This window comes from Jaculus jaculus, chromosome 2 (genome assembly GCF_020740685.1).
Source record: "Jaculus jaculus isolate mJacJac1 chromosome 2, mJacJac1.mat.Y.cur, whole genome shotgun sequence".
Lineage (NCBI taxonomy): Eukaryota > Metazoa > Chordata > Mammalia > Rodentia > Dipodidae > Jaculus > Jaculus jaculus.
In genome coordinates, this window is record NC_059103.1 from 190,070,366 (window position 1) to 190,091,229 (window position 20,864).

The following is a 20,864-nucleotide window of genomic DNA, read 5'->3' on the forward strand; positions in this document are numbered from 1 at the left end:
ACTTCAGAACCACATTTTATCGACCAGTTAAAATCCTACTAGTGGTGGAGTTTTGAGGTAGCATTAAGTTATTGCTGAGCATGGTGACGCACACCTTTAATCCCAGCACTTGGGAGGCAGAGGTAGGAGAATCACCATGAGTTCGAGGCCACCCTGAGACTACATAGTGAATTCTAGGTCAGCCTGAGCTAGAGTGAGACTCTACCTCGAAAAACCAAAAAAAAAAAAAAAAAAAAAAACCAAAAACACGGGGGGTGCTGGAGGGATGGCTTAGCGGTCAAGGTGTTTGCCTAAAAAGCCAAAGGACCCAGGACCCAGTTTTGATTCCCCAGGACCCATGTTAGCCAGATGCACAGGGGGACGCAGGTGTCTGGAGTTTATTTACAATGGCTGGAGGCCCTGGCGTGCCCATTCTCTCTCTCTATCTGCCTCCTTCTCACTCTGTCGCTCTCAAATAAATACATAAAAATAGACAAAAAAACATCTGGAAAGTCTATAGATAAACTCCTCCACGTGTTCTTTTGTTGTTGTTGTTCATTTTTATTTATTTATTTGAGAGTGACAGAGAGAGACAGAAAAAGGCAGATAGAGAGAGAGAGAATGGGCATGCCAGGGCTTCCAGCCATTGCAAACAGACACCATATGCATGTGCCCCCTTGTGCATCTGGCTAGCATGGGTCCTGGGGAATCAAGCCTTGAACCAGGGCCCTTAGGCTTCACAGGCAAGCGCTTAACCGCTAAACCATCTCTCCAGCCCCTCTTCCACGTTTTCAGCCACAGAACTGTGTACTGAGAGACTCTGTTCATCATCAATGGCCTGGCATGGGCAAATCATCTGAGATGCATATGCAAACCATGCAAGGGAAGCCTTTGTTGTCCAGCAGGGCCTAAGCTGGGAATCAGAGACTCAGGTTCGCCATTATCCATCTCACCTTGACTCCGTACATTAAATTATATCTGTTAAGTAACCGGAGGGGACAATGTCAACAAAGACTAGCTATGGGGGGAGAGGACCCTGAGTCCTCTGATGACGAAGCCTGAAGTTCAGAGAGCCAATGAATGTCTGCTTTTGACTGGTTTTTGTGTTTTATTGTTGTTGGTTTCGTTCATTTGCTTAGTTTTTGAGCATCTTGTGTTGAATTTGAAATTCTTGATCGAAATGCCTATGACTGATGTGTCTTCTTTACAAACTACTTTTAAGGTATTTCTCATTAGGGCTGCAGAGATGGCTTTGTGGTTCAGGCGCTTTGCTTGTGAAGCCTAAGGACCCAGATTTGATAAAAGTAGTGAACCCACATAAGGCAGATGTACGAGGTGACGCAAGTGTCTGGAGTTCATTTCCAGTGGCTAGAAGCCCTGGTGTGCCCATTCCCTCTCTATCTGCTTCTCACACACTCTCTCTCATAAACAAAAAAATAAGTAAAATGTTAAAAAAAAAACATATATATTTTTTAATTTTATTTTTTCACAATTTTTATTAACATTTTCCATGATTATAAAAAATATCCCATAGTAATTCCCTCCCCCCCCGCCACACTTTCCCCTTTGAAATTCCATTCTCCATCATATTACCTCCCATCTCAATCATTGTACTTACATATATACAATACCATCCTATTAAGTACCCTCCTCCCTTCCTTTCTCTTCCCTTTATATCTCCTTTTTAACTTACTGGCCTCTGCTACTAAGTATTTTCCTTCTCATGCAGAAGCCCAATCATCTGTAGCTAGGATCCACATATGAGGGAGAACATGTGGCACTTGGCTTTCTGGGCCTGGGTTACCTCACTTAGTATAATCCTTTTCCTTTGCTAATACACCCACAGCTTTTGTCCCCACCTCACGGCAGAGGTAGTAAACTGTTCCTCTACTTCCTTAGGAACATAGCAATCAAATACCAAATCCCTATGAATGTGGAAACTCCAAGACTAAAGTGATAAATTATAGGGTGATCAGCTGACAAAACTAGCATCAAATTCTCAAGACAGAATTGCTGAAAGACTTCTAAGTCAAAGCGACCCCAAAATAGTAAACCAATGCTGTTAATTTTAAGTAAATCTCAAAAAAGTCAAATCATAAAAATATATTTGGCAGCTAAGGCTTGATTGATAGCTATGAACTTTCATCATCTTGTATGAAAGGATTTTTAAAAATTGGATTTATTGTGCATAAAAATGGATTGAGGCCAGTAAATTTCCAGTAGTTTCTCTCCTTGAGGTGAAAAGCAAGGTCTGGTGCAATCACAGAGCCTGAGCAACCGATCCCAACTGGCTACATTTCAGTGTCAAAAAACAAGCTTGTCTTTAGGGGCGCAGGCAGACAATAAGACAAACATGAAATTTTCCACATGGAAAGGAGAAAAAAAACATGTTAATAAAATCGTGGACAGTAGATGAAAACATTTGTGAGTACTATATTTTGCATTTTCTCAAATCCCTAACATTCACAATCCCCCATCTTATCATTGAATTCTCTCTGTTTTGGGGAAGTTCCCCATCGGATTCTTTCTCCGGCACAGCTCACATCCTGTGAGGTAATGAACTTCTGGTGGGTGACCTGCTTTTGGCAAAGCCTTCTGTAGGTCTTCCCAGTGTTTGCCTCGACCATCTACACAGACAGTGTCAGTTAGCATTCCCTCACCCTGCTTTAACAATAGCTTGAGGTCCGGTCACGTTTTGCATAGTTCATGCCTTAAAGCATAAACCTTAATGCCTTTGCAGACATTTTCACTAAAGGACAAGAGTATCACATCTAACTTTGAATTTTTGTTTTGTTTTGTTTTGTTTTTTCAATTTTTCTTTTATTATTTATTTGTTTGACAGAGAAAAGAGGGAGGGAGAGAGAGAGAATGGACACACCAGGGCCTCTAGCCACTGCAAAGGAACTCCAGATGCGTGTGCCCCTTGCGCATCTAGCTAACCTGGATCCTTTGGCTTTGCAGGCAAATGCCTTAACTGCTAAGCCATCCCTCCAGCCTGGTTTTGTTTTTTTTTTTAAGATAAGACCTTGCTGTAGCCCGGGCTGACCAGGAATGCCTCTCGAGTGCTCACCTGGCTGCATTTCATGAGGTTTTGGAACAGCTTGTCAATACCTACAAAGAAGCTAGCTGGAGAAACTTCTGAGTGACTACTGTGTGATCAGTCCTCAATGGAACATCTAGATCAGCCCCTCCAAGACTCAGGAAACATTCCAGAGGAGGGGCTGGAAGGAATGTAGAGCAGGAGGATGGGGGGATGGGGAAGAGCGCTGTGGAATACTGTCTTTGGGATACGGAATGGTTGTGACACTCATGAACTCACAATTGCTATGGTTTCTTGCTCAAGATTAATAACACCAATAGAATGGGAGAAGTGCCCCCATTTCTCTGAAAGGTTCTGTTGCTGTCAGGTTCTCATTACTGGCAGAAGTCACTGGACCGAGAGTAGCTTTGGGGGAAAAGGGGGTTATTTTGGCTTACACACTTAAGGGGAAGCTCCATGATGGCAGGGGAAAATGATGACATGAGCAGAGGGTGGACATCACCATCTGGCCAATATCAGGTGGACAACAGGAACAGGACGGTGTGCCAAATATTGGCAAGGAGAAACTGGCTATAATACCGATAAGCTCGCCCCCAACATCTGCATCCAGGAGGCACTAATCTCCATCAGCTGGGAACCTAGTTTATAGGGGCACCTGAACCAAACCATCACAGGCGCTATTGGCAGTTAATCATTCTTGGAGAAGGAAAGACTTGTTCTTTCATGGTGTAGCCACTGGTAAATTGGTCATACTCCAGTAAACAATCCCCAACCCATCTTCATGCAAACAATTCTAAGTTAAATTCAATGAGTATCACACAAAAAGGATAGGAACGTGGGAATGTGGGGGCTGGGGAGATGACCCATTGGATAAAGTGCTTGCCATCAAATCTGAGTAACGGAGCTTGGATCACCAGACCCACATAAAAGGCTGAGGGCAGGGCTGGAGAGATGGCTTAGTGGTTAAGGTGTTTGCCTGCAAAGCTAAAGGATTCCAGTTCGACTCTCTATGACCTACGTAAGCCAGATGCACAAGGGGGCACATGCATCTGGAGTTCATTCGCAGTTGCTAGTGGCTCTGGTGTGCCCATTCTCTCTCTCTCCCTCTCTCTCTCTCTTAAATAAATAAAATATAAAAAGCCCGCTGGCCAGGAATGGTGGCTCATGCCTTTAATCCCAGCACTCGGGAGGCAGAGGTAGGAGAATCACTGTGAGTTCGAGGCCCCCCTGAGACTACATAATGAATTCCAGGTCAGCCTGAGCTGCTAGGGTGAGACCATACCTTGAAAACCAAAAAAAGAAAAAGGTATAGGCTGTGCCAGGCTTTAGTAAAACCAGTGCACATAGAAGGAGAAAAAAGGTAGAGACAGAAGAGTTTCTTGGAAGCTCATGAGCAAGCAAGGAAGAACAATGAGAGACCCTGCCTCAAATGAGGGGCACACTTGGCACACATGCTCCTGCACCCACATGAATACACACATACATACCAAATAAATAATTTTTAAGTATTTAATTAATTTATTTATTTATGGGAGAGAGAGAGAAAATGGGCATGCCAGGGTCTCCAGCCACTGCAAACAAATTCCAGACACATTGTCACCTTGTGCATCTGGCTTTATGGGGATACTGGGGGAATCAAACCTGGGTCCTTTGGCTTTGCAGCTCAAACAAATACATTTTTTTAAAAAGAAAGTAGGCAAAGGATTAGTGGAGAAAAAGAAGGGGTTTAGTGGTAGGGAAAGAAGGGGGTGAATATGATTAATATACATTATACACATGTATGCAATTGTCAAAAAAAGAAGTTAGCTGAAATCATGATGCCTCTAGCATCTTAGATTGATTTGGAGGATACTCACATTTTAATAATATTAAGCTTCAACTTAATGTCTTTCAACAATATTTTGTAGTTTCCAAAACATTTTACAGGGCTGGAGAGTTGGCTTAGTGGTTAAGGAGCTTGACTGCAAAGTCTAAGGACCCAGGTTTGATTCACCAGGACCCAGATAAGCTAGGTGCACAAGGTGGCACATGCATCTGGAGTTCATTTGCAGTGGCTGGAGGCCCTGAAAAACCCATTTTTCCTACCTGCCTCTTCCTCTCTTTCTCAAATAGATAAATAAAATATTCAAAAAAACTTTTCATTTATTATGTTGACTATTTCTAAGTATTTTATTCATTTTTTAATGATATTCTTTCTTAAGGTCATCTTCATATTGCTCACTATAAGCATATTTGAAATAATGGGGCTGGGGGGATGGCTTAGTGGTTAAGGTGCTTACCTGCAAAGCCAAAGGACCCAGGTTCAATTCTCCAGGACCCACATAAACCAGATACACCAGGTAGTGCCTGCATCTGGTGTTCATTTGTAACAGCTAGAGGCCCTGGTGTACCCATTCTCTCTCTCTCTCCCTCTTTCTCTCTCTCTCAAATAAATACAATATTATATATATTATATATATATGAATTTAGCCAGGCATGGTGGATTAAAGGCATGCACCACCACGCCCAGCTTAGTCATTAATTTTTAATAGGCAGCTTTAAAATTTATTTTTAAAAAGACGTGTGTGGGGGCTGGAGAGATGGCTTAGCGGTTAAGCGCTTGCCTGTGAAGCCTAAGGACCTCGGTTCGAGGCTCGGTTCCCCAGGTCCCACGTTAGCCAGATGCACAAGGGGGTGCACGCGTCTGGAGTTCGTTTGCAGAGGCTGGAAGCCCTGGCGTGCCCATGAGCCCATTCTCTCTCCCCCTCTATCTGTCTTTCTCTCTGTGTCTGTTGCTCTCAAATAAATAAATTAAAAAAAAAAAAAGACGTGTGTGTGTGTGTGTGTGTGTGTGTGTGTATGCTCCATTGTTTTGAGACCAGGTCTCTTGCTTCTGCAAGCGGACTACCAGACTAGCTGGCCTCCAGTTTAGACTTCTGGCTTTACCTCCCATTGTCTTAAGTGCTTTGGGATCACAAGTTCATGTGCCACCTTCCATCCAGCTTCCCATGACTTTTGGGGCTCCAACCAAACTGGCAGGCTCTGCAAACAAGCATCTTTAACAACTGAGGACTTTGAATGCAATTTTTTTTGTTCATCTCTTTGCATTTATTTTTATGCTGTTGAGCTTCTGAGTTGTCTAGATTGATTTTCATCAAATTCAGGATATTTCCAACCACCATTTATTCTGGCATTGATTTTCATTCTTTTTATTTTTTCTCCTCTTCTGGTATTCCCATTATATATATGAACATACTGGTGTCCCATATTTCTCTGAGGCTTTCTTCATTTTTCTTCAGAATTGTCCTTGTTGTTTTCCGTTCTTCACATTGCAAAGTCCTTCTCTTTCCAACTTCCAGTTCATTGATTCTTTCAAATCTCCTCAGAAGTAAATTTTTTTTAAATTTTTTATTTATTTATTTGAGAGTGACAGACACAGAGAGGAAGACAGGTAGAGGGAGAGAGAGAGAATGGGCGCGCCAGGGCTTCCAGCCTCTGCAAACGAACTCCAGACGCATGCGCCCCCTTGTGCATCTGGCTAACGTGGGACCTGGGGAACCAGCCTCGAACCAAGATCCTTAGGCTTCACAGGCAAGCGCTTAACTGCTAAGCCATCTCTCCAGCCCAGAAGTAAATTTTAATTTTGGTTATACCTATCAACTATAGAATTTCTATTTGTCTTTTGTTGTGGTGGTGGTTGTTTATATGTTTTATCTACTTATTTTAGATGAGACATTTTAAAAAGACATTTTATTTATTTAAGAGAGAGAGAGGAAGGAGCAAAGAGAGAGAATGGGCACACCAGGGCCTCTAGCCACTGCAAACAAACTCCAAACACATGCGCCACCTTGTGCATTTGGCTTATGTGGGTACTGGGGAATTGAACCTGGGTCCTTAGGCTTTGCAAGCAAGTGCCTTAACCACTGGGCAATCTCTCCAGCCTGTATAAGACATTTTAATCAGTTTCATTTACTTCATTTCACATTTTTTTCAATACAGAAATTTGTTTTTGTTTTTATTTTTGTTTTTGTTTTTCGAGGTAGGCTTTCACTCCAACCCAGGCTGACCTGGAATTCACTGTGTAGTCTCAGGGTGGCCTCGAAGAGAAATTGTTTTTATTATTCATTTCACTATTATTACTTTTTTTTTTTTTCCTGAGGTAGGGTCTCACTCTGGCCAGGCTGACCTGGAATTAATTAATCTCAGAGTGGCCTTGAACTCACTGCATTCCTCCTACCTCTGCCTCCCAAGTGCTGGGATTAAAGGTGTGCACCACCACATCTGGCTATTATTCCTTTTTTAAATTAAGCAGAAACTTTGTATGGACACATCATGTGTCCCTATGTATTTGTGACACTTTTCTAGTGTCTTTGCATGTCTTTTTTCTAGTGTCTTTTCATGTCTCGTACTCTCTCTTACACACACACACACCCCACATCTGAGACAATACATAATAGAAACCCTGAGCACTAATTTCTCTCTTCCCTTTATGCCTTCATGAAGCTGCTTTGCTTGTTCTTTCTTCTCTTACTTGTTTTCTGACTTGACTCCAAGAGCTTCATGAAACCTAATTCCCGGGGGACTCCATCCACCACTCACACAGTGCAAAGCCTCTGGCATGTGCTTCGTCCTAGGACGGCGGTGGCTTGTGCAAAACTCTTTGTCTCTCCCTGGCCCGTGTTCAGTTGTGCATGCCTTACATCACAGGCCAGCTGTTAGCCCTCTGATTCCCACCATGGTTCTCTTGTCTCCAACAATTCCCTGGGACATCATTGCTCCACAATTTGACCTACTTCAATTCAAGTGGATTTTATTTTTCTCATTCCAAGTGTATCCCAAGCAGCTCTTTTCTCTTTTTAAAAATTATTTATTTATTTTTATTTTATTTTATTTATTTTTGTGTGTGTGTGTGTGTGTGTTATCTACCAGAGTCTCTTAACACTGCAAAGGATCACCAGACACTTGCACCACTTTTTGTGTCCACCTGTACATGGGTGAGTGGGGAATTGAACCTGGGCCAGCAGGCTTTGCAAGCAAGCACCTTTAACCACTGAACTCCGTTGTTCTCTTTTTCCCAGTTTTGTCTAGTAAATGGACTGGCATGCAGTTTTCACTGTTGTTATCCTAATGCTGCAAATCCTCTTCTACTTTCTTTCTTTTTTTTTAATTATTTATTTATTTATTTGAGAGCAACAGGCACAGAGAGAAAGATACATAGAGGGAGAGAGAGAGAATGGGTGCGCCAGGGCCTCCAGCCTCTGCAAACGAACTCCAGACGCGTGCGCCCCCTTGTGCATCTGGCTAACGTGGGACCTGGGGAATCCAGCCTCGAACCGGGGTCCTTAGGCTTCACAGGCAAGCGCTTAACCGCTAAGCCATCTCTCCAGCCCCCTCTTCTACTTTCTTACCAAATCTCCAGTTTTGGGGAAAGCCCTTGGATTTGAACGTCCCCTCACTCTGCATCACATGAAGTCTGTTTTCTGGGAGAACGTCAGAAATTCCCAGCTGCCTCTCTTTCCCCTGGACACAGGGCTACACAGTGGCAGTGGCCCGCCTTCCCTGGAAGGGACACATCTGCTTTATGACCAGAGACAGAGGTGGTCCTGTGCCCTGTGAGTTGGGGTGCATCAAGGTGGGGGTCCCTCAACCTTCTGACTGAATTCCCCAGGAAATTTGAAAATTCGTGATTTGAAATGCGGTTGGCCTATCCCTGGGAGACATGGCATTCCTGGAAAGGAGCACTGGGGCATGGGAGCTCTGCTCCTTTACCACGTCTGCCCACCTGGAGCTTCAGTTAAGGACCACTGGCACTTGCTATTGGCACATACGTGAATTTTGGTGAATAAATATTTCAGTGGCTGGACTGCTCTTAGAACAATTTCCAGAGAATTTAAGTGGTTGTGTTTTTACCATTTCAGCAGTTATATAGCTGTTTTATTGCACACTGGGTTTGCAGGTCTCTCCATACCTTTCCAAAGATCTTAGTACATTCTTAAAAATTGAGTACCAGGGCTGGAGAGATGGCTTAGCGGTTAAGTGCTTGCCTGTGAAGCCTAAGGACCCCGGTTCGAGGCTCGGTTCCCCAAGTCTCACGTTAGCCAGATGCACAAGGGGGCGCATGCATCTGGAGTTCGTTTGCAGAGGCTGGAAGCCCTGGCGCGCCCATTCTCTCTCTCTCCCTCTATCTGTCTTTCTCTCTGTGTCTGTCACTCTCAAATAAATAAATTTTAAAAAAAATTGAGTACCAAAAGTTAACATAGGTTTTTGTTGTCATTTTGACTACTTTATTTTTAATTGTAGTAGATTGTAATAGTCAATAATAAGACACTATTTTGTCATCATCAAATTGGATCAACTCTTTTCAGATTTACATGTAGACATAAAAACAGAAGCGGGGTGGGATAGAGAGATAGCTTAGTGGTTAATGTGCTCGCCTACAAAGCCAAAGGACCCAGGTTCAATTCCCCAGGGCCCACGTAAGGCAGATGCACAAGGTGGCACATGCGTCTGAAGTTCATTTGCAGTGGCTGGAGGCCCTGGTGCACCCATTCTCTCTTTCTCTGTCTGTCTTTCTCTCTCTCTCAAATAAATAAAAATATTTTTAAAAAGAAGTGGGAAACCATGCAGGGTGGCAGATACCATCAATCCAAGCACCTGGGGGCAGGGCTTGGAGGAGTACTGTGAGTTTGAGCCCAGCCTGAGACTGCATAGTGAATTCTGGGTCACCCTGGGCTAGACCAAGACCCTAACTCAAAAGACCAAAGAAAAAAGGAAAAAAGAAATGGAAGTGGGAACCAGGTACACATTTTTTTTTTCAGTCTTGAAAAGCAATCACTAAGATGCAAGTGAATTTATATTTCATGATGAAATATGTATTAAGTTGGGACCCCTCAGGTTTCATTTTTGATTCTGCTGTATTGGACTGTGGGTAATTCATCATAAGCCCATGTTTGACTTTCCACATCTACCTCATGAGGATCTTGTTTCTAACTTGGTTCCTCACTGGAACCAGGCTTGATAGGACCTATATGGATGAGTAAAAATAGTTAAGATTAGTTGTCACATAACTAATTTTATTTAGTGTTTTAAGAGTCTTCTTTTGATCAGTCAAACCCTAGAAAGAACACCAGAAGACTTCTGCCCATGACTCCATGGCTAGAGCCATGTCACATAACTACATGAGAGAGATACAGGAACTACATTTTTATCCAATCAAAAAGTGCAGTTTTAGCTGGCCGTAGTGGCTCTCACCTTTAATCCCAGCACTTGGGAGGCAGAAGTAGAAGGATCTTTGTGAGTTCAAGGTCACCCTGAGACTACAGAATGAATTCCAGGTCAGCTTGTGCTATAGTGAGACCCTATCTTGAAAAACCAATTAAAAAAAGCTGCAGTTTTATTAGCAGAGGCTAGGATCATTATTTGGTTAAGCACTAAGCCAGAGTTGGCCTCATTACCTCACAAGTTGGGAAAAACTGAAGAAACCCATACTCCCCCATCCCCGTGTGGTGATTTGAATGAGAATGTATGTCTGTCCCCCATAACCTGAGGTATTTTTTATTTTCAGCTTGCAACTTAAGTCTCCAGCAGCTTGCTGGGGGAGGTGTCACTGGGGCAGATCTATTAGTTTGAGCTCTGTCTATTCGTGGTTGCTGGCTGTAGGTGGCATCTTTCTGCTATGGGAGTGAACCATCTTCTTCTACCATGATGGTGTTCCCTGGATTCTGCAAGCCAGAAATAAACCTTTCTTCCCATAAGCTGTTGCTGGTTGGGTGTTTGTCCCAGCAACAATAAAGTAACTGCAACAACCCCTCCTGGATTAAAATATATATATATTTACTTTTATTTATTTATTTATTTGAGAGAGAGAAATAGGCAGAGAGAGAGAGAGAGAATGGGCACACCAGGGCCTCCAGCCACTGCGAATGAATTCCAGACACATGCGCTCCCTTGTGTATCTAGCTTGCATGGGTCCTGGAGAATTGAACCCGTGTCCTTTGGCTTTGCAGGCAAGCACCTGAACCTCTAAGCCATCTCTCCAGCCCCTCTTCTGGACTTTTGAGACAGGACCTCAAGTTTCTTAGGCTGGTCTCAAACTCCCTGGTAGCTGAGGATGGTCTCCTCCCATCTTCCTACCTCTACCTCCCAAGTGCTGGGGTGACAGGGCTGTGCCAGCTCAAGTAAGGGGAGTCCATCCTCTAACACAGTCCAGATTCTCATCTAGTACAGCTAGCTAGCTGGCTTTCATTGTCTTTTTTTTTTTTTTTTTTTTTTTTTTTTGCTTTCTGGTTCAGATGTCACATGAGGAGATGAAACAACTTATCCCAAAGTACACACGTTCTCAACATAGAAAAGACTAAATTTGGGGCTAGGGAAATGGCTCAGGTAAATTCTGCAGTCAAATAAGAGAGGATGTCTCAATAAGTAAGGTGGGCAATGACAGAGGAAGACATCTGACATCAAACCCTGGCCTCCATATGCATGTGCACACACATGTATTCCCATACACATGTGAAAACACACACACACACAAAGAGATAGATAGATAGAGAGAGAAAGAGAGAGAGAGAGAGAGAGAGAGAGAAGACAAGATTCCATGGCAATGTAGGGGACTCAAAACCTAAGCATTAATGATGCGAAATCTTTAGGACATCTAGATGAACGCCTTTAAAAGAGTCCATTATTCCTGAATTGTTTTTCATGCTCTTCTTCAGACTCACACATTTGCTAAGATGTGCCTCAGATAAAGCCACTGCCAAACTTAGTGAAATAAGAAGGAAAGAGGGCCAGGGAGATGGCTCAGTACACTTACTACCCAAATGTGATAGGCAAACATGGGTTCCCCAGGATCCCTGGAAAACCAGACACCATGGCAGGAATCCCAGAGCGCCTCAGCGATGGGAAGCCAATCAGAAGAACTCCAGGGCTCATGGACCAGCACGTCTGGTAGTCACGGTGGCAGACAAGAGAGGCTTGTCTCCAACAAGGTGGACGATGAGGACCAACACCCAGAGGCTGTCCCCTGACTTCCACATGCATGCTGTGGCACACACACCCCAGAAGAGTAAGAAGGAAGGAAGGAAGGAAGGAAGGAAGGAAGGAAGGAAGGAAGGAAGGAAGGAAGCAAGCAAACGAGTGAAGACATGACTGACTGTCTTCTTTAGTCTTCTGAATCATCAGGCATCCACCTATAATGCAGAAGAAAAGGCATCTGCATGTAACAGGGAACTTTGTATTTAGCAGAAGAACAGCAAAGAAACTCGATTGTTTAACTAAGCATGAAAACCAAATACTGACCTTTTAGGATAATAGTTGGCTCCTCTCGGAATGGAAAGTAACTGCATGAGAATCAAAACCTGATGTGTGAACTATCCCCTCAAAGCAACATATTCAGAAGATGTTAGAAGCTTTCGCCAGGAAAACAGACATCTCTATTTTTCACTTCAAACTTACCATTACTAATGAAAAGCACAATGTGCAGTGGACGACGCAGCTCTGTGCCACTGTAGGGAAGGAACTGGGTCCATATCTGCAACGGGTCACGATCATGTGAAGAAGCCAGGAAACTAGCTCTACACACACACACACACACACTTATCATGCACAGAAGTATCTGGAGAGCAGATTTTTTTTTTTTTTTTGGCAATGCCAGTGCAAGGCATTAATACAAATGCAGAACATGTGCTTCCAAGTCTGTTTGCTCAACCGTAAAATGAGCTGAATTTTACCGGCTTTGTTTCCTCCCTGAGGCTAAAAGAGCAAAGATAAACGCCATGAAGACATGGCTCGGCCTAACACATTGGCTGCGTAGTTACTAGACCTGGGAAATGCAAAGATTATTAACTTTCCACCTTGCCAATGAGGGCCGTTCCAGTGTCAATTGTAGCAGAAGCCAACCGACAAGCCACCCTGGCCCCCCACCCTCGCTAGCATCAGCGCTTCATAACAGGACGTTTTTGCTGTCAAGCAAGGCCTGATGGTCATCTTTATTCTCAAAGTATTTAAGTGCCACAAAGATTACTTTTCCTATTTTTTTTTCCCCCATTGGACATGGACAGACTGGAATTCAGGAGTCGCGGCGTCAGCTTTCGTATGGTTCTCCCCTAGGTCCGCTTCTAGAGCACTGGATTTTCAGGACAAGAGAGCTGCCTTGTATGACCGTAGGCAGGATTCAGAAGCTGCAGTGTTCACTGGAGCCAGCGGTGGTGGCTCACCTGGAATGACAGTGCTCCGGGAGGCTAGGGCAGGAGAGAGGCTGAGGCCGGACGGAGAGTTCCAGGCCAGCCAGGCTACTTCAGGCCACTGGGCTACCTAGCTGAGACCCTGTGTCAAAAACTAAGACCCAACTTCTAGAAATGCAGATTAAAACTACATTGAGATTCCATCTCACTCCTGTCAGATTGGCCACCATCATGAAAACAAATGATCATAAATGTTGGCGGGGATGTGGAAAAAAAGGAACCCTTCTGCACTGCTGGTGGGAATGCAATCTGGTCCAGCCATTGTGGAAAACAGTGTGGAGGTTCCTAAAGCAGCTAGAGATTGATCTACCATATGACCCAGCTATAGCACTCCTAGGCATATATCCAAAGGATTCATCTCATTTCCTTAGAAGTACATGCTCAACCATGTTTATTGCTGCTCAATTTATAATAGCTGGGAAATGGAACCAGCCTAGATGTCCCTCAACAGATGAGTGGATAATGAAGATGTGGTACATTTATACAATGGAGTTCTACTCAGCGGTAAAGAAAAATGAAGTTATGAAATTTGCAGAAAAATGGATGGACCTGGAAAGTATTATACTAAGTCAGGTAACCCAGGCCCAGAAAGCCAAGCGCCACATGTTCTCCCTCATATGGGGATCCTAGCTACAGATGACTGGGCTTCTGTGTGAGAATGAAAATACTTAGTAGCAGAGGCCAGTAAGTTGAAAAGGAGACATAAAGGGTGGAGAAAGGAAGGGAGGAGGATACTTAATAGGTTGATATTGTATATATGTAATTACAATGATTGTAATGGGGAGGTAATATGATTGAGAATGGAATTTCAAACGGAAAAGTGTGGGGGTGGGGAGGGAGGGAATTACCATGGGATATATTTTATAATCATGGAAAATGTTAATAAAAATTAAAAAAAAAAAAAAAAAAAAAAACTAAGACCCAACTTCTTTAGATCCTGGAGTGCTGGTTCGGGCCCGTGATTCCAACACTCAGGAGACAGACACAGCACAATAGTAGGAGGGTCTAGGCAGGCCTGATCTACAGAGTGAGTGGATAGCCAGCCACGGCTGCAAGTCAGACCCTGTCTCAAACAAACAACAAACAGAAGCAGGAAAAAAGAAAAAAAAATCTTTACTAGAAGTTGGAACATAAAACATGAGAAGGCATGCTGTCTTCTCCCCATAGTCTGCCCTAAGACATCTCATTAGTATCAGATTGAGTTCACACTATACAGGTTCAAATTCTGTGACTGCTGTCTAAACACCTTAACTCTCCTACTTGATCCAGCCTCCTTGAAAGCAGGTACCTCGGGATGCCAGCCCATGGCATGTGAGCTTTGCTGATGGTGGAAGCTGAAGACCTAAAAGGCAAGGATAGCAACTGGTAAGCCCCACTGTGAGCCGCTCTGGGGGACAAGGCTTACAGAAAATTGAGAACGTACATGTTCACACGTGTAACTACATAATACATCTTGTTTAGATGACCAGAGTATATATGTGGACAACCTGAGGATAAATACGTCTCCTCAGAAAATTTGAGTAAATCAACTGTCTACTTAAAAGCTGAGGTGAGCTTCTACTGTACACAGAGCGGATGCAAGTGCAGTGACTTGAGATGGTGCTAAGTGGTTAAGGGAGAGCAAGCATCATAAACAGGATAATGACATGACCTCTGCCCTTGGTGACTCATGATCAAATGCGACAGGCTGTTGACACACCCAAGCAACATGTTTTGGGGTAAAAGTTTATCTTGAGAATAACAACATTTTTCAAACTTTCTGACTTACCTAATTTGCTAAGCCTTTCCCTCTTTCTCTACTGGGACATCACATGGGCACATATACACCACATATTCCGCATCCACACCACATATACACACAGGCAAAAAAAAAAAAACCAAAAAAACCATAATAAATTAAGACCATTATCATACCATATGTAAAAAATCAACTGAAGTCAAAATGAATTAAAGTCTTAAAACAGATCAGAAACTGTAAAACTACTACAAAGAAACAGTGGAAAAACTTCTACAACATTGGTCTAAGCAATGATTTCCTGCTTAATTTTTTTTTATAATTTTCATTTATTTATTTAAGAAAAAAAGGCAGATAGTAAGAATGGATGTGCCACTGCAAACGAACTCCAGATACATGTGCCACCTTGTGTGTCTGGCTTACATGGGTACGGACCTTAGGCTTCTCAGGCAAGCATCTTAACCACTAAAACGTCTCTCCAGCCCTGATTTCCTTTTAAAATATGGCCTCAAGTATAGGTGATCAAAGCAAAAGGTAGACAGAGGGTATTATATAAAACTAAAGAGTTTCTTCACAAGAAAGAAAACCACAAAACAAATGGCTGATGGGTTGGGAAAAGTATTTGCAAAGCAAATGTCCAGTAAAGGGATAATGTCCAAAATATAAAAGGAAACCAAATAATATAAATACAATTTAAGAGTAGGCAAAGGAACTTTACAGAAGTTTCTCAAGACATATAAATGGCCTACCGACACATGAGAAAATATCCAACATCGTTACTCATTAGGGAAATGAAAATAGAATTAGTGTCATCTCACACCTATTAGGATGTCTATTATCAAAGGACAAAAGTAACGATGCTGGGACAAGAATGTTGACACAAGACCACCATAAGAGGAGGGAAAGATCATGACATCAAAATAAAAGAGAGACTTATTGAAATGGGGAGGGGATCTGATGGAGAATGGAATTTCAAAGGGGAAAAGGAGAGGAAGGAAGGGTATTACCATGGGATATTTTTTTATAATCATGGAAAATGTTTAAAAAATTGAGAAAAAAAATAATTTTTTAAAAAAAGGGAGCTTGCTCCAAACACTGTTGGGAAAAATGTAAGTTAGCATAGTCATTATGGAATATTGAATAGGTCTCCAAGGACCTAAAATTATAATTACCATATGATTCAACAACCCCATTTCTGTGTATTTCTACCAAAGATCTGAACTTAGTTTGTGGAAGAGGCATCTGCATTTCTAGGTTCACTGCAGCACTGTGACAGTGCCCAAATTATGAAAGCCATGAGTATCCATCATCGGATGGAGAAAATATGGTGAAACACACAAAGCAATATTCACCTGCATGAGAGAAGGAAATTGTCATTTAGAGCACATGTTGGATCTCAATGAACTGAACTCAGAAACAGAGAGTAGAATAATGGTTATAAAAACTGGAGGATGGAGGGATGGCGGTCAGAAGATATAAAATGACACAAGTAATAAGAATGTTTTAGATTCTGTTGCACAACATGGTAAACAGTTAACAATACTAGATTGTGCATTTCAAAACTTGTGAGAGTAAATCTCCAATGTCCTCACCACAAAGAGTAACTATTTAAGGAAATGTTAACTAACTTAATGATTCCATATTGAATTCATAAATGATATTACCACTTTGTACCCCATAAACACATGCAATTATAAAGTGTTAATTTACAATAAAAATTTTTAGACCATTTACCCTGCAGTGATTTTATTTCTTCTTGAGAATGTCTTTCATGTTTTCTCCTCATAACTTTTACTTTTCAAGCTGCAGGACACAATCATTGCCACTTTGGGCATTTCCAAATGTCCTTCAACTGAGTGTACAAATTTTCCACTAAGTCCAGAGGTGAGGAATAGAAATGTTTGGGTCTTTAAGAACTAAATTGTGTGGGCTGGAGAGATGGCTTAGCGGTTAAGCGCTTGCCTGTGAAACCTAAGGATCCCGGTTCGAGGCTCGATTCCCCAGGTCCCACGTTAGCCAGATGCACAAGAGGGTGCAAGCGTCTGGAGTTCGTTTGCAGTGGCTGGAGGCCCTGGCATGCCCATTCTCTCTCTTCTCTCCCTATCTGCCTCTTTCTCCCTCTGTCACTATCAAATAAATAAAAATAAACAAAAAATTTAAAAAAAAAGAAGTAAATTGTGGGCTGGAGAGATGGTTTAGTGGTTTAGCACTTGCCTGTGAAGCCTAAGGACCCCGGTTCGAGGCTCGATTCCCCAGGACCCATGTTAGCCAGATGCACAAGGGGGCGCACACGTCTGGAGTTCGTTTGCAGTGGCTGGAGGCCCTGGTGCACCCATTCTATCTGCCTCTTTCTCTCTCTGTCACTCTTAAATAAATAAATAAAAATGAATAAAAATTTAAAAAAAGAAGTAAACAATTTAAGCTACCAAAATGCATATAATATACTCACAGCTTAGAAGGAACTCAATTTCCTTAGCAACTTTTCTCATTCACCAAGCATTACTCCATATCCTTTATCCTGCTTTCCCTGTTGGTAGCACCTTACCTTCCCACAGTTCACCTGTCAGAGCTTAATAACCAAGTGACGTGATCCTTGTAGGCAGCTATAACAAAATATAGGAAGGTGGGTAGCTTGTGAGCAACAAACATTATTTCGCAGTTCTGGAGGCTGGAAGCTTTAAAGACCAAGGGGCCAGCCAACAGACTGTGTTTGGCAAGCATGTGCATCCCTGGATGAGGCCTTCTTCCTGTGTCCTCACATGGTCGAGGAGGCAGGCTAGCTTTCTGAGTCTCTGAGAAGGGCACTGACCCTATTAATGAGGACTTGGCTCTAATGACGTAATTATACCAAAGTTCCCACTTTCCCATACCACTTTGAGGGGAGTTTCAACATATGTGTTTTACGGGGATACAAATAGACCACAGCAGTGATATTAGTACATCAAAGAAACCTAAGGAGAAATATACTTGTTTTCCCACTAAAGTCCACTTCCTCCTGCAGGATCCAACCCAGAATAACATGGCATTGTTCTCCTGCTTCCTTAGTCTCCCCTGCTCTGAGCTTCCTCTTTTTTTGTTTGCTCTATAGCTTTGAGGAGTATCCGTCATCTGTTTAGGTTTGTCTACTGTTTATGATTGGACTGGGTAGACTGAAAATACAAGTTTTCGTAGCTACAGAGCAGGTAAAGTGCCTTTATCATATCAATAACTTATCATTGGTACTGTTTTCCACAGACATTCGTTGTGGTAGTGCCTGTCAACTTTTTTAAAAATTATTTTTAATTTGGTCTGTATGATGGAGATCAGAGGACAGCGTTTGGGCTGGTCCTTGCCTTCCACCTCATTTGAGGCAAGGCCTCTCATTCTTTACTCAGTTCAGTCCTTGAACTCCCTGAAGATTCTTGGCTTTCCTTTTTTTTTTTTTTTTTTTTTTTTTTTGAGGGAGGGTCTCATTCTAGCTCAGGCTGACCTGGAATTCATTATGTAGTCTCAGGGCAGCCTTGAGCTCACGGCGATCCTCCTACCTCTGCCTCCCGAGTGCCGGGATTAAAGGCGTGCGCCACTGGCCACCGTGCCGGTTGCTGCCCTTCTTGCTTCTGCTTACAGAAGCCCAACAAAGCTTCCAGCTATTAGTGGGGGCTGGGCATCTGTACTCAGCGTTGTGTGGCAAACACTTGATCCAATGAGCCCAGCTTGTATTTTATGAGAAGGTGATTATTATTTTTCCTTTTCCGTATTTTATTCTCTGGAAGCGAGTCACTGAAAAAACTCAAAGACAAAAGAGATGAGTTAAGAGATGCTAGCTGCCTCCCAGACAAGGGTTTCAAGACAAGGTGATATTTTGATCAAAATAGCCTTTCTAGAGTCTGCAGGAGTTTGGTGACAGGCAAGAAATTGTCCAGTTTCTTAAGAATCATTCAAAAAAAAAAAAAAAAACACAAGAGCAAGAACCAAATTGTAAATTTCACCTTCCAAGAAACTGGAAGAAATGTGAAATCCCTTCCCAAAACACATGAATTTTCAATTAACACACAGTGTGTACTACAGAACCAAGTTTAAATCAAGTATCAAATCATTGACACTTGATTTGATACTTATAACAGTATCAAATTTTGCCTATGAAAAAGCAAACTTGGGCTGGTGTTAAAATCAGGCTCAGCCATTGAAGAGGTGTTTCCTTACAAATCCCTCTGGTCCCAGTTCAATTCCCCAGTACCCAATTAAAGGCAGATGCACAAAGTAGTACATGTGTATGGAGTTCGTTTGCAATGGCAAGAGGCCCTGGAATGAGCATACTCACTCACTTGCTTTCTCTCCTCACAAATAAATTCATATATATATATATGTGTGTGTGTGTGTGTGCACACACACACATACATACTTACATACACACACATACACATATTTGGGTTTTCCAGGTAGGGTCTCACTCTAGCTCAAGCTGACCTGGAATTTACTACGTAGTCTCGGGGTGGCCTCAGACTTTCAGCAATCCTCTTATCTTTGCCTCCCAAGTGCTGAGATTAAAGGTGGGTGCTACCATACCCAGCTAAATTAAAACATTTTTAAAGGCAACAAGAATCTATAGCTTACCATAAACAATGCTCACTACAAATGTCTAATGAAAACATCCAATGTAGAGGTTACATACATAAATACAGGTCTTCACACAATGTTTGACCCCTCCCGAGTTCTTGCTCTAGCCCAGGCTGACCTGGAATCACTATGTAGTTTCAGGGTGGCCTTGAACTCACTGTGATCCTCCTACTTCCGCCTCCCGAGTGCTGGGCATGCTAAGCGTGGGCCACCGTGCCAGCCCAAGAGGGAATTTCATATGGCAGCTATCGTGTCACTCTCTTCCCACACAACAAATCGTTACTTTGAAATGTCAGAGTTGAGAGTTCCATATATTGTGCCATTGAGACCCTAATATAAAATATCCCATTTTCCAACATCTCAGCCAACACGGAGTCGCTCGGAACGTTTACACAGCAGCTGTTCAGGCCCTGCCACATCTGACCACACTCCCCTTGCATTTACACCCAAGCCAAGTTCTTTGATTTTGGAATCTGGCGCATGTGCCTGCCATGCGCCACACTGCTGCAGATCTGTCTCTTCCATGAAGAAACCCTGCCCTCTGCTCTGCCTTCTGAAACTCTACCTGCTGCTTTGGGCTGGCTCCAAGCCCACCGTTACAAGACTGCAGACTGTGTGGATAGGCACGTTACACACACACCAAGAAGGTAACAAAATTAAAGGATGCAGAGGAAGAATGGTGAATTAAAAAAAGTTCTTTATTAAACAAGTTAAATACAACTAACAGTATATTTAAAAGTCCAATATTATTGGATCCCTTTTGCAGCATCTACCCTGGGAATAAGTATCTTGTCAAACTTTTTAATGATAAAGGAAATGATAAAAACTGAACAGATATTTAAAATATTCTTAAACAGTTAATTGAAGAAATAAAAACACATAACCACACAAACTATTAAAATATGAAACCAAGACACTGCTTGTATTTAAAATGTCCCTGATATACTCCAGTGAAGGCCAAGTAATCTATGCCCAACAACAAAAACTCACCTCCATAAAGGTATCAGACTGTTTTACAGAGTAATTTTGTTTTGTATTTTTTATTGAGATACTCTCATGTAGCCCAGGCTGGCCTCACACTTACTATGTAGCCCTGGCTAGCATGAAATGATCCTCCTGCCTCTAGCTCATACGTGCTAGGATTACTGGCCTGTGCTACCATGGCTGGCTTATATGCAGACTGATTTAGAAAGATTATGTGTTGGGTATGTAAGCTGTCCACATTAAGCAAAACATACCTTACATATGAAGACACTCATTTGTACTTAATGGAAGACAAAACAAAACCTGTGATTTA